Raw genomic sequence first — 14,788 nt, 5'->3', positions numbered from 1 at the left:
ACTCAGTATCCAGAGAAGAATTCAATTAAAATCCTGAGCAGAATTTTCTCAGAATTCTGAGCAAGATTCATTCAGAATCATGAGAAGGATTCTCTCAGAATCCTGAGAAGGATTCTTCCTTGAAAGTATTCTCTCAGAATCCTGAGAAGGATTCTCCCTTGAAAGCATTCTCTCAGAATCCTGAGAAGAATTCTCTCAGAATCCTGAGAAGGATTCTCTCAGAATCCTGAAGATACTCTCAGAATCAAGGATTCTCTCAAAATCCTCAGAGGGATTCTCTGGGAATCCAGCGAAGGATTCTCTCAGAATCCTGAGAATCCTTCTCAGGATTCATCCCTCTCAGGATTCATCCCTCTCAAGATTCTGAGAGAATTCCTTTCAAGATTCTGAGAAAATCCTTCACTGGATTCCCAGAGAATCCTTCTGAGGATTTTGAGAGAATCCTTGATTCTGAGAGTATCCTCAGGATTCTGAAAGAATCGCTCTCAGGATGCTGAGAGCATCCCCATAAGCATTCTGAGTGAACCCCTTCTCTCAGGGTTCTGAGAGAATCTTGTTGGAATAAAGGTAGTGTCGCACCTCAGGTAGAAGAATCGTCAGTTGAGAAGCATGCGTCGTCGTAGGTAAAAGTGTGGAAGATTTATCGAGAGGTATGATATTTGGATAAGTGTGATTGAATTGTAAATATATACCTGGAATGAATAAAGAGAGTTGCAGCTGCTGATTGAGATATCAGTCAGTTAGCTGCCCAGTTGAAGGAAACATCTACTGCATTGTATTTCTTTATGATTTGCAATCGGATGTGGACGGGCTAGCCTCGCTAGGATCTGCGTGGTCTTAGCGGACTAGCTCTTCAACAAATCTCTCTTAGGGTTCTGAGACAATCGCTCTCAGTATTCTGAAAGAATCCTTCTCACGATTCTGAGAGAAATGCTCTCAGGATTCTGAGAGAATCCCTCTCAAGATTCTGAGAGAACCCTTCTAAACATTGGTAGAGAATCGCTCCCAGAATTCTGAGAGGATCCATCTCAAGATTCTAAGAGAACCACTCTCAGTATTCAGACAGGATTCTGGCAGAATCCCTCTCCGGATTCTGAAATATTCCCTCACACGATTCTGAGAGAAATTCTCTCAGGATTCTTGCAGAACCCCCTCAGGATTCTGAGAAAATCCATCTCAGGATTCTGGAAGGATCCCTCTTAGATTTCTGAGAGAATCCCTCTCAGGATTCTGAGAGAATCAATCTCAGAATTCCGATAGAATTTCTCTCTGAATTCTATCAGAAGTAATCTTTGGATTGTGAGAGAATCCCATTCAAGATTATAAGAAAATCCTTCTCAGTATTTTTACATAATCTCTCTCTAAATTCTGAAAGAATCCCTATCTGAATTCTGAGAGAATCCTTCTCAGGATTCTGAAAGAACCCTTGCTAAGGGTTTTGTGATAATACCTCTCAGGAGAATCACTGTCAGAACTTTGAGAAAATCTCTTTAAGAATTCTGAGAAAATCCATTCCAGAATGCTGAGAGAATCCCTCTCAGGATTCTGAGAGAATTCCTCTCAAGATTCTGAGAGAATCCTGAATTCTTAGGATTCAGAGAATGTCCTTCTCAGGGTTCCTATCAGCATTCTGAGAGAGTCCTTCTCATGATTCTGAGAGAATCCTTTCTGAATTCTTAGATAGATTCTTTCGAAATCCTGAGCAGCAATTATCGAAGAATCCTTAAACGAATTCTTTGAGAATCCTTAAAGGGATATTCTCACAATTTTTAGAGGAATTCACTCAGAATTTGGGAAGGAATTCTTTCAGAATTCAGAGAGGGATTATGTCAGATTCCTGAGAGAGATTCACTCAATATCCTAAGAAGGTTTCTGTAAAAATACTGAGAGGGATTCTGTAAATATATTGAGAGGCAAATTCACAGAATCCTGAAAAGGATTATCTCAGAATTTAGAAAAGGATTCTCTCAGAATCCTGCGAGGGATTTTTTCCACTTCAGGATCCTGAAATAAACCCTCTCAAGATTCTGAGAAAATCCTGCGCTGGACTCCCATATAATCCTTCTGAGGATTTTGAGAGAACCCCTCTGATGATTCTGAGAGTATCATCAGAGTTCTGAGAGAATCGCTCTCAGGATGCTGAGAGCATCCCCCTAAGCATTCTGAGAGAATCTCTCAAGGGATTCTGAGTGAACCATTCCTCTCAGAATTCTGAGAGAATCTCTCTCAGAGTTCTGAGAGAACCCCTCTCGGTGTTCTGAGGAAAATGCTTTCAGGATTCTGAGAGAAATGATCTCAGGATTCTTAGAGAACCCTTCTAAGTGTTCGAAGAGAATCGCTCTCAGGATTCTGAGAGAATCCCCCGAAGGATTCCAAGAGAACCTCTCTCAGGATTCTGGCATATTCCCTCACAGGATTCTGAGAGAAACGCTTTCTGGATTCTTGCAAAATCCTTCTCAGGATTCTGGGAGAATTCCTCTCGGAATTCCAACAGAATTTATCTCTGCATTGTGAGCGAATCCCATTCAGGATTCTAGAAAATCTTTTTCAGTATTATTAGAGAATCCCTCTAAGGATTCTGAGCGAATCCCTAACAGAAAACTGTTACAATTTTCAAGATTCTGGGAGAATCCCTCTCTGGATTCTGAGAAAATACTTTTCAGAATTCTGAGAGATTTGCTGTCAGGATATTCTCAGAATTCCTTTCAGGATTTTTATAGAATCCCTCTCATAATTTTCACAAAATCTTTCCCAAGATTTTGAGTGAATCTCTCTCAGTATTCTGACATAATCCCTCTCTGGATTCTAAGAGAATTCCTTTCAGAAGATTCTGAGAGAATCTCTGCTCAGGGTTTCTAAAGAATCTCTTTAAGGACTCTGCGAAAATTCTTCTCAGGATTCTGAGAGAAATGCTCACAGGAATCTGAGAGAATCCCTCTCAGGATTCTGAGAGAATCCCTCTCAGGATTCTGAGAGAATCCCTCTAAGAATTCTGAGAGAATCTTTCTAAGGATTCTGAGAGAATCCCTCTCAGGATTCTGAGAGAATTCCTCTCTGGATTCTAACAGAATTTATCTCTGCATTGTGGGAGAATCTCATTCAGGATTCTAGAAAATCCTTCTCAGTATTCTAAGAGAATCCCTCTTAAGATTCTGAGAGAATCCCTAACAGAAAACTGTTACAATTTTCAAGATTCTGGGAGAATCCCTCTCTGGATTCTGAGAAAATACTTTTAAGAATTCTGAGAGATTTGTTGTCAGGATATTTTCAGAATTCCTTTCAAGATTTTTACAGAATCCCTCTCATATTTTTTACAAAATATATCCCAAGATTTTGAGTGAATCTCTCTCTGTATTCTGACATAATCCCTCTCTGGATTCTAAGAGAATTCCTTTCAGAAGATTCTGAGAGAATCTCTGCTCAGGGTTTCTAAAGAATCTCTTTGAAGACTCTGCAAAAATTCTTCTCAGGATTCTGAGAGAAATGCTCACAGGAGTCTGAGAGAATCCCTCTCAGGATTCTGAGAGAATCCCTCTTAGGATTCTGAGAGAATCTCTCTCAGGATTCTTAGAGAATGCATCTCAGGACTCTGAGTGAATCATTCTCAGGATTCTGAGAGAAACCCTCTCAGGGTTCTAAGAGTCGCTGTGAACTGTTGCTACGTATGTAACCCAAACCCAGTCCCATCATGTACTGAGTACACACAGCTTGAACAAAGCACGCTTGTGGTACACAGAGCAAGCGTGGTGCTGCTTATATTGGCTGAGAGCGCGACTACTTTCATGTTGTTAATACGAACTGAGTACGATAATGACACGAACTTATAAGACATGCAACGCGAATGGGTCACATGTCCGTTTACTATCCATCCTGCTCAATTATGGGCAGTCATGCAAGCGGCGTCCAAAATTAGCACTCTTCCGTGTGATTGATACCTTGCGTAATTAGGTGTGATTTACGTCCAAGCAGTTATTATTCTCTTTACGGCACCCTTACGTGTTGCAGCGCTGTATTTATACAATTAACTCAAAACAGATAAGTGGAAAACAGTTTAAGCTTTTGAGTTCATTTAGTAACAAAGGATTAAAAAGTTTTCTTTCTATTTAGAAAAAAATCGCATCGATGGAACCACTAGCAGATGTAGGTTTTGACGTCCTGCAAACCACAAATCAAAAACCTTATTCATTTATCTACCTGTCTTAACAATACCCATGAAATCGTCCAACGTCTAACAATTTTTCTTGGGATTCCTTTCGTTTATTTTTTGTGCGATAGACATGAGGGGTGAATCCAAACTTTTGCACGATGGTTTTTATGATTTCAAATAGTTTTCAGATCCTTTCTCTAAATTTAATTAGTAATCAAAATTCATAAAACGTTTACGTAAAAATACATGCGGAGTAAGATTAGTTGATTTTGAATGCCTTTCGAATGAGTCATAGAGAGTTAATTATGGATTCACAATTAATTTAGTTGTCGTAATTGGGTAATTGCCGTAATAGGGTTCAGAAGAGTGACCCAAAATATCAAAGATACTCCCTCCTTTAACGTAGGACAGTTGTTTAGAGTTAAACTTTTTTTATGAATATCAGTGTCAAAGCAAAAAATAATTAAATTTGAAATTTCGCCTTCCTGAAGTTACAAACAGTTTTTTTTAAGTAGATATTGTGATTATTTGTGTCATAGCTCATAATGTTTTCATAAAAGATTTTGACTTCTTTTTTCTTATTCTTTCAAATGATAATTCTAGAATTATTATAGCCACTATTCTCTTATCTGCATGAGGTGGCCGAAAGTGGTGTTAATTTGTACTAGGAAGACTCACAGTCACAACCTGCACGGTTGTATATATATATATATATATATATATATATATATATATATATATATATATATATATATATATATATATATATATATATATATATATATATATTAACATTTTTTAGCTATGTAAGTGAAAAGTTTAAATAACATGTCAAAAACAAGAAAAAACTTATTTAGGGTCCCAAGGCTTATATATAGATATATAGATATATATATATATATATATATATATATATATATATATAGGGAAATTGTACCAGTTATGGCCATAGTGGTTCCCTATTTGGCCATATGTGAAATTTCGATAACTTTCACATTTTTTATATATTTGAATGTTATAACATCTAGATACATCCTTCATCTTACTGCTAAAACACATAAAACTTTTCAAAATGTGAAAAAAATCAAGTTAACACGTATGGCGAAATAGGGAACCACTATGGCCATAACTGGTACACCTACCCTATATATATATATATATATATATATATATATATATATATATATATATATATATATACAGGGTGTTTGGTTCCATGTTTTTAATAATTGGAGGGTAGATAGGTCTCCATGAGATATGAAAAAGTGCTCATGGAACATAGGGTCGCAAATCACTGCTAAGTGAGTTATTCAAGATTTTAAGATTTTCAACTTGTTCATCTTTGGAACCACATATCTAATTAACTATGCGTCATACATTTAATCTCAGCGCATGAATCGAAAGCTTATGATCTAATCTATCTTAGTTTCTTGGACGTAATTTTTGTAGAAAATGATTCAAAGGCTCAAATTACGAAAAGTTTGCAAAAAGTGACGGAAAAATCAGCATTTTTCGACGTATTTTTATGAATTTTATTAAAATTATCGTAATTAATGTTAAAAAAATTCTTCTACAAAATATGCATTAACATGTTAGCTACCAAAGTGTCTTTGAGAGCAAAAGTGTATCTCTTGTAGATTCGTCACAATATCATGTTGAAAGTTGTGCTTCAAAGAGCAAAAAAATCAAAATAAATATCGGCTGATAACTCTATTCGTTCGTCCGTTCGTGTGTTGATGCCTCCGCGTGTGGATGAAGTGCTCGGAAACGACAGATGTCGGTCGTGCCGAAGCGAAGGGGAAATGAAATCGCTTCGCAACATGCGCCATTTATTTCTTCTCTTCGCGGCGTTTGGTTTGCAAACAGACGCATAAATAGATTTAGTGCGGTCGCCGCACGACCACCGCAGTAGCGAAAGTGTGTTCATAAAGACTGATCCCTTTAAATTCCTCGCACTAGTAGCTGAGCTACGGTGCAGAGCAGATGGGGGGTGCGCTTGCGCGTGTAGCGAGGACTCAATTTATGCATTTCTCGCCTATGACGTGGAACTTTTGATGCATTTTGAAGGGTTTTAGGTCGTCTATTAATTACATAGAGGTGGACAAGTGAGAGTAGAATTTATGACGTGCCATTCACGCCGTTGTAAAAGTACAACACTACCAAGTAAACCTCGCCCGTGATACACAGCACGAGCGAGGTGAATTCTTAGGTTCAATAAAGTAATTTAGGTATCGCACTAATGCTCAGCGTGAACTGTTGGAGCAGTAGGATGAAATATCTCACAAAATTAGTGACCGTCTATCCTACTACAGATTGGTTTTCTGTATAAGGTTGCTTACAAATTATGTTCAATAGATCAATAATCTCTCAGTTAACTATTTTTATAAAATCAAATAATAGACCTACATGTAATATTTCAAATAATTTTCAGTGTCGTATCCAGAAAATTGCTCAGGGGAGACGAACGACGCAAAAAAGTGGATATTTTTACAAAAATTGGGATGGCTTAAGACGGTTCAACCACATCATTTTGTTTTTCTTTTATCCAGCAAAATAATAGAATAACTGCATAAAATTAAGAATTTCTTTTGAAATTGAGACTTTGGCAGTTTAATAGGTTCTATGTGCAGTCACAACAATTAAAAGTCACAATTTGTAGATCAGTACTATTCTTAAAAATAAAGCCAGAAGCCTTGCAATGTTTGTAATATGAAATCAAATATTTTGAAAAAAAAAAATCAAATAATTCATCAAATTCCAACATTTTTACTTCATTATTGAAACAATTTATGATAGATTGAACGAAAACGACACAATTTAATCAGGCAGGTTGATGCGGTTCTTGTACAAGAATAATAAAATATAAATAAACCTTTTGTTATGCTCTAAATCAAATAGTAATCAGATCAGTACCCAAATATTTGTAGTTCAAAATTTCATTTTTTTTTTCTCTCTCTCTCTCTCTCTCTGTTGAGTTACTGAGTCTTATTTTTTTAAATTTGAATTAAAAACCAAGAGAAGTGTTAATTTTGAACGATAACATTTGAAATATTTGCAGTTTGCTCTAATAGATGGAAAATTAGAAATCAAATTGAATATAATTTAACAATTAAATGTATTAAAATGCTACCACAGCAATTTACGGATGCTAATGGTTGTCACTATGGCAAGCCTGTAAAATTTCGTGAAGGGAAATATCCTTCATCATTTTAGTAACAGAACCTCCGAAATGTCAAGAAGGCGAAAGTGTAAACACGACACGTAGCAAAACATTTTTTTGGGATGAACAATATTTCATTAATAGTACACTGAAAGAAAAATCCATGTAAATTTCAGCTTCAAATCATGCACATAAAGGGAATGCCAGATTTGTCGCAAATTTACATGACACTTCGCGTAAAATTACATCAACATCATGTAAATTTATGCGAATTAACGAGTAAATGGTTAGAGCCCATGCTTGATTGCACGATGTATAGCGGAAACTTACATGATGTTATTGTAATTTTACACGATATGAGGTGTAAATTTGCGACATATCTGGCATTCCCTTTATGTGCATGATTTCACGCTGAAATTTACATGGATTCTTCTTTCTGTGTATGTCTCACTATCAAGAACTTTGGTGATCACTAAAGCCTCTCACTAATTTGAATTTCAAATCCAAATGTTTAATTTTAAAAATAAAATTTAATTCACATTTTCAAAACTGAATAAGCCAAACATGCTTTTAAGAGCGTTTTTCGTATTTCAGGTAATTTCACACCAAAAACTTACTCCAAAATCCACTAAGGTGGAGAGGGAGGGAGGGTTGACCCTCAAACACACCCCCTCCCACTGATCACTTGTTTCTGTTATGTAGACAATATGATCTTAATTTTCTTTCTGACGTTATGTCCCAACTGAGACAGAGCCCTGCTCCTCAGCTTAGTGTACTTATGAGCACTTACATAGTTGTTAACTGAAAGGTTTTCTCAGCCAAAGTTGCTGTTTTGTATGTGTATATGGGCAGAGGCATATACGTTTAAAATATTTTATATGGGACAAAGTCCACGAGACCCCTCCCAGCTCTGAAATTCTTTGGAAATGAGCATGTAGCTTAAGGACAGCCATAAAAGCACTGCAATATTAAATAAATGAAAAAAAAAACTCTAGTGGAATTAAATGGTATAGTACTAAATTCGGGTTTTCTTTTATTTATAGGTATTCCACTAAACAGCTCGAAGATTTAATACACAATATTCTTAATTTTTTTCATGATCTCAATTAAATGCTTTTCACACAAAACAAAAGCATGATTACTGCATTCAGATGAAAATATGTATTAATTTAGAAAATATTCAAGATCTATCCTGCAATTTCCAAGTTGTTCCAATAATTTCTCCACAAAATCCTTCAGGAATTCTTTCAGTTAATGTTCTCAGGAGTTTCCCAGGGATACCTTCAGACTGGACCACTTGAGGAATCCTTTGTCGGCCAATACCAGGCTGGGTTTTGGGAGGGCCGATCCGACAACGAATCAGATATTACCAGATACATCTTGCAAATGAACTTAGATAAATTCTTGGAGTATAACTAGCAGACTCACCATCTGTTTGGATTGGAGACGAGGTGTCAATGTCGTGTGTGAATTTAGATGGAAGTAAGGAGACGCACTTTGGAATTCATTGTTCAAAATTGCACTCCAGGGTGATATTAGGAGACCAGCGAGCAAAGAAATGACACTATCATGACACGGTCACATCTTCTTCTTCTTCTTGACATTACGTCCTCACTGGGACAGAGCCTGATTCTCAGCTTAGTGTTCTAGCACTACCACAGTAGTTAACTGAGAGCTTTCTTTGCCAAAGTTATCATTTTCGCATTCGTATATCGGGTAGCAGGTACGATAATACTTTATGCGCAGAGAAGTCAAGGAAATTTCCATTACGAAAATATGCTGGACCAACCGGGAATCGAACCGAGGCACCTTCAGCATGGCTTTACTTTGTAGCCGCGGACTCTAACCACTCGGCTAAGGAAGGCCTACGGTCACATATGGTCCTAGGTCTTGTGGACGATATCGGCCTCATTTAAATCGATCGCAGGTCGGTGGAGGAGGTTTTCGAGGCTCTGAAGAATCTGAATATCTCTAAGAATTCGTTGAGGAATATCTGCAAAAAATCCTTCAGCAATATTTTTAGGGATCACCCCTGATACTCCTTCAAGAATTATTTTATGAATTTCTCCAGGATTTTCTCCAGAAATTGTTTGGTAAATTCTGGCAATTTTTTTTTCAGGGATTTCCTATGAGATACATCAAAGGATTCCTCTAGGAACTCCTCTAAAATTTCTTCGGGGATTTCGCGGATTTCACCTAGCACTCCTTCTCTTAGGAATTCCACTAGGGATTTGTTCAGAATTTCCTCCATAGATTTTAACAGGAATTCTTCCAAAGATTCTATCAGGAATACCTCTTTGAATGCCTCCAGAAATATTTACATTTTTTTTCTTTATTAATGTGAATTTTGACACATATGGCTAGTTCTTCACTCATACAGAAAAATATTTACAAGGATTTCTCGTAAAATACATCCAGATCTCCCTCCAGGAATTCCTTAAATTACATTCCTTCAGCATTTTCTCCAGAAATACCACCAAGAATACCTCCAAGAGTTTCTCTAAGGATTTCTCTAAAAATACGTCCAAGGTTTCCTCCACGAACTACACCAGAAATAACTTTAAAATTCTACTAAGAATAGCACCGGGGATTCTTTAGGATTAACTTCATGGTTTCTTCCAGGAATACCTTCAGGTAGAGGAATATCTTTCAGGATTCGTCCATAAATTACTGCTTAGATTCCGCTAGCAATAGCTTCTAAGATTCCTCCTGATATTTGACCATGGGTTCCTCCTGATAAACTTCAGGATATTTTTATCAATTTCTCCGTGGATTTGTATAGGAGCTGTCTAGTAACATCCTGTAACTTCTCCGGAGATTCCTGCAGAAATTCCTCCAGAAATACTTTCATTTTTTCCTCCAGGAATATCTCCAATGATTTGTTAGGAAAACCGTCACGGTTTTCTCTAGCAATCAATAACATATCCATTGATTTTTTTCAAGAGTACCACTAGGGTTTTCTCTAGGAATACCTCCAAGGATTCCGTCAGTTATAAACCCATGAATCCCTACTGGAAAACGTTCAAAGATTTCTTCAGAAATATCCTACCTCCATGAATATCTCAAAAGATTGCTCCAAGTAAACTATAAAGATTTCCTTCAGGGAGTCTTTCTGGAATTCTGTTTAAACTTTTCTTCGGTGACTCCTGCAGGCATTCCTCTAAAGAGTTCCTCCAAGAATTCCTTTAGGGTTTCATCCAACGATTTCCTTAGGAATCTCTCCAAGGATTCCATCCGGAGCTTCTCCATTGGTTTCTTCAGGAATTCTTCCAGAGTTTCTCCCTGTTTTTAAGAATAACTTCTTGGATGTTCTCTTGGAACTTCAAAGAATCCTTCTTAGAATAATTTCAGGATATTTTTCATGATCTTTTCAAGAATTCTTATGGAGATTTCTACAGTGACCCCTTCAGGAATCAATCCATTCTTAAAAACAGGGAGAAACTCTGGAAGAATTCTTGGAGAAACCAATGAAGAAGCTCCGGATGGAATCATCGGAGAGATTCCTAAGGAAATTGTTGGATGAAACCCTAAAGGAATTCTTGGAGGAACTTCTTAGAGCAGTGTTTCCCAAACTTTATTAACTTTCGCCCCCTTTAGGCTAATATTTTTTGGAATCGCCACTTTAATTTATGAAACACATATGTATGCCAAAAAATGTCTTCGATTTGCATATCCCTTAATATTGTCGGTTATCGGACAATGATTAAAAACGATTAACTGAACAGTATTTTATACAGTCGACTATCCACATCTCGATGTCTCACCCTATGTCGATGAATTCTTCGGTCCTTTTATTCTGCATATAATTATCATCTCCATGTGTCGATGTACTGCTCATAAGGCCGGAACAAACTTGAAATTTTACTTTTGTCACCCCCCCCTTCAAATTTTTCAAAAAGTCAGAGGGGGAAATAAATAAAATGTCTTATATTCAGTGATGGTTTTCATTGTTTTTTTTTGTGTTTTTAGATTTGGATGAGATAACAAGAGTTATTGGATTATAAGTCCTAAATCTGTTCGTTAATGCTAGTTGGTGCGGGATTTTCATTGAACGTTTTTCTTTTAGAATAAAGTTTACGTCACTTTCACTGTGACAGTGTAGCCTTTGGAAAAATAATATTTTAGTGATTTCGGTGAATTATTATTTATACAAACTTTCAATGAACAATCAATTTGTAAAATCAATTCAGCAATTCGATCTTAAAATTTATTTGAATACATGTTTAGGGGCCCAGATAGCCGTAGCGGTAAACGCGCAACTGTTCAGCAAGACCAAGCTGAGGGTCGTGGGTCGATTCCCACCGGTCGAGGATCTTTTCGGATTGAAAATTTTCTCGATTTCCCTGTGCATAGAGTATCTTCGTACTTGCCATACGATATACACATGCAGAAATGGTCAATCGGTATAGAAAGCTCTCAGTTAATAACTGTGGAAGTGCTCATAAGAACACTAAGCTGAGAAGCAGGCTCTGTCCCCTGTAGGGACGTAACGCCAGGAAGAAGAAGACATGTTTTCCTAGTCCTGCTTCTGGATGTATAAATATTGAAAGCGTGATCATCATCCACAAGCTGCATATCAAATGTCCTTGTCTTTGTCTTCATTGTATTCGTGTAAACGTTATGATTCTATTTTTTCATTGAAGAATATAACCTTAATGATGGGGAAAATCGCTCTATAAGTATAAAGCCGTAAATAGAAAGAGTGCCATCAATGCTTCTTTTCAGGACACGTACAACTAGGGACAATGGAAATTCACGATTTCGCGGAAGCCGTGAAATTAGGCCGTCGACGCAAAATTCTGGAAAACCCGCAAAATTCGTTTGTTTGTTTTAATTCATATGAAAAACGCAGTAATTTTCAGTTTATTTCCTATTAAAATGGCTTATTTATTTTGAAGTTAAGGTTCCTCCACCAATTTTTTGTATCATTTAGTTTATCTTCGACTTCTTCTGATAGCTTGTTTCGTTTTAAATTTTTAATTGCTACTCTGAAAATAAACTTTTAACCTTGATTTGTAAAATACAAATTACAATTATTACCACATCGCTGAGTTAACACATTTGAAATGTATATTCACTTTAGTGCAAAATTTGACCAAAAGTACCAAAAGTAATCTAGTGAAATATCTTTCCAAACAAAATGTTAGATATATGTTAAATCAAATTAAAATAACCTATTTTTTTTTTAAAGTTGCATCCAAGTGCAACATTTCTGCAGTGTTCCTAAAATTGTAAATAGCTTGAATACAATTTGAAAGTTTAATATTTTCTCTCATAAAAACTCAAAAAAAAAGAAAGAAAAAAACCTGGAGATTGTAGTTATGAAAAATCGAATTATGAAAAATGTTATAGAATAATGTTATGAAAAATAAAAAATGGCAAAATTATTGTTCAAAACATTTTGATTTGACGGTTATGCGGTTTATGGTTTTGCAGCATATGAGTATGAAAAAACTATAAATTTAACTGAATTTTCATTTTATTATTTATTGTCCCCCCCCTCGACACATTTTGATGGAAGGTGACAAAAGAAGATTTTAAGATTTGTTCCGGCCTAACTGCATATTTGTCAAAATCGACATTTTTGAAAATTTCGAGTTTGTACCGGGGAGAGTTATCAAATGACAAATACTTTCAATATACTTACCGAAATCTATGAGATTGTTCTAGAAAAAAAATGCATAGTTGTTTTGTCACATTGGCAATTGTAACCGCAAAACAGTCACATTGAGATTATACGTGAGCCTCATAATGTAGTAGCAACAAAATTTCTATCAGAATTATTTTTTGACTACTCTTCCTATATGCAACATGAGTTGTACTAAATTTCAGCCTCAAATAAGCAATTATGGATTCAAAGTGATTTTTTGAAATTTTAGTTTCCTTCAATACTGCAATGAAATGCAAACTAGGTATATCATTTACTAAAAGCCTACTTTTGTCGAATGTTACAAATATGCAGATATGGATAGTTTAGTCTTGTAGTTTTTTCATTCCTGATTTTCTTTCCGTACGTCGCTATGCCCATTATCAAAGGATACTAGTTCAAATTTTCGTGATTCAAAATAATATAGGTGCATAAGATGACGTCTGCTTGTTTATTATTTTGCTTATTTTCCTTCGTATTTCCACGCAATCAACGCATGCTTCGTAAACTGTTTAAGGTTAACGTCAACGAATTATCTAAACGACGTTAATCGTTGATTAACGTTAACAACTCTGTTTTGTACGCATATTTATCGATCTACAGCAAATTGTTAACGATTTTCTTCGAATATTCCGATAGGTAATCTCAGAATAACATATTATGAAAACAATATGTGAAAATGTGAAAAATAGAATCCATTTCATTACAGCAGTGTTGCCAATTTTGATGAATATCAAAGTACTTTGAATGGTCTTCTCAGAATGAAGCAATTGTGTTTTTATTGTGCTTTCGATGTGACATTGGGACTTAATAAGTAACTCTGTGAAGGCGTAAGTTATTTTTCATATTAATACTATATTAGCACTTCCATCAGGGCGTACTTTTATCCAAAAAAAATCTAATCATATCAGTTCCTTTCAAATTTAAAATATTTTTCTCTAAAAAATATAGGGGAAAAATGATTTTATGATATCTGTTATTGCTCCAAAAATAATTCGATTTTTACCATCAGGCTTCTGATTGATGATGTTTTTTAAGAACAAGCCTTTTATGAAAATAAAAAATATAAATTGTCGCATATTTCAGCCAATTTGAGCAATCATTGGTTTTGATAACCTCCAAAAATCGACCGTTCTAATCGTTGTTCTATATTCGTGTGAAATTTAATTTTTTTGGAGATTTTTTATTATCACAACATTGTAAAATACTAGTCGAACGATGTACAGAAACCCGATTGAAATTTCATTAATAAATTTAAAAGTTACAGCATGCACAAAGTGTCCATTTTATAAAATGAACAGTCCTTAATTTCAAAGTTCCATACAAAAAAGTTCCTGGTATTCAATATTGAACATTGGGATAATTACTTAAAATTCTCAGATAAATGTTTTGAACTTTCAAAACATGTTATCTGTGTTCTCAATGATATCAGTGATTTATCTTTTCGATTCAGAGAAAATCTCAAATACCGATCATTCACATGATATGGAAAAAATGAATGCATATTACAAACATTTTGTTTTTGACAATCATTCAGTGTTTTCTATCATAATTTTAAACGAAACATGCTTAGAGTTCTAAGCAGTCTAAGATAAAGGAAATCATGAAAATGGTTTAGTTTAGAAATGATTCTCCTTCAGATGCATTAGTAATAGTTTCTTGTTGTATAGTTGTACTTGAGTGTGTTCTTCAAAGGTTATAAGTAACAATTTTCAACTGCTCCCATGTCAGCTTTTTCTAGATTTTCGCTCCCCAATTTCTGTTTTACAAATTTTCGCCCCCTTGGACCTGAAAATCGCCCCTAAGGGGCGCCCACTTTAGGAATTACTGCTTT

General features: G+C 35.5%; 1 protein-coding gene across 9 annotated transcripts in view; it reads right to left on the bottom strand.

The window, feature by feature from the left end:
• LOC5569552 overlaps positions 1–14,788 on the bottom strand; it is a 473,968-nt gene that overhangs the window by 213,421 nt on the left and 245,759 nt on the right. The window lies entirely within an intron of this gene.

This window comes from Aedes aegypti, chromosome 1 (assembly GCF_002204515.2).
Source record: "Aedes aegypti strain LVP_AGWG chromosome 1, AaegL5.0 Primary Assembly, whole genome shotgun sequence".
Taxonomy (NCBI): domain Eukaryota; kingdom Metazoa; phylum Arthropoda; class Insecta; order Diptera; family Culicidae; genus Aedes; species Aedes aegypti.
This window is presented reverse-complemented; position numbering and strand designations above follow the sequence as displayed.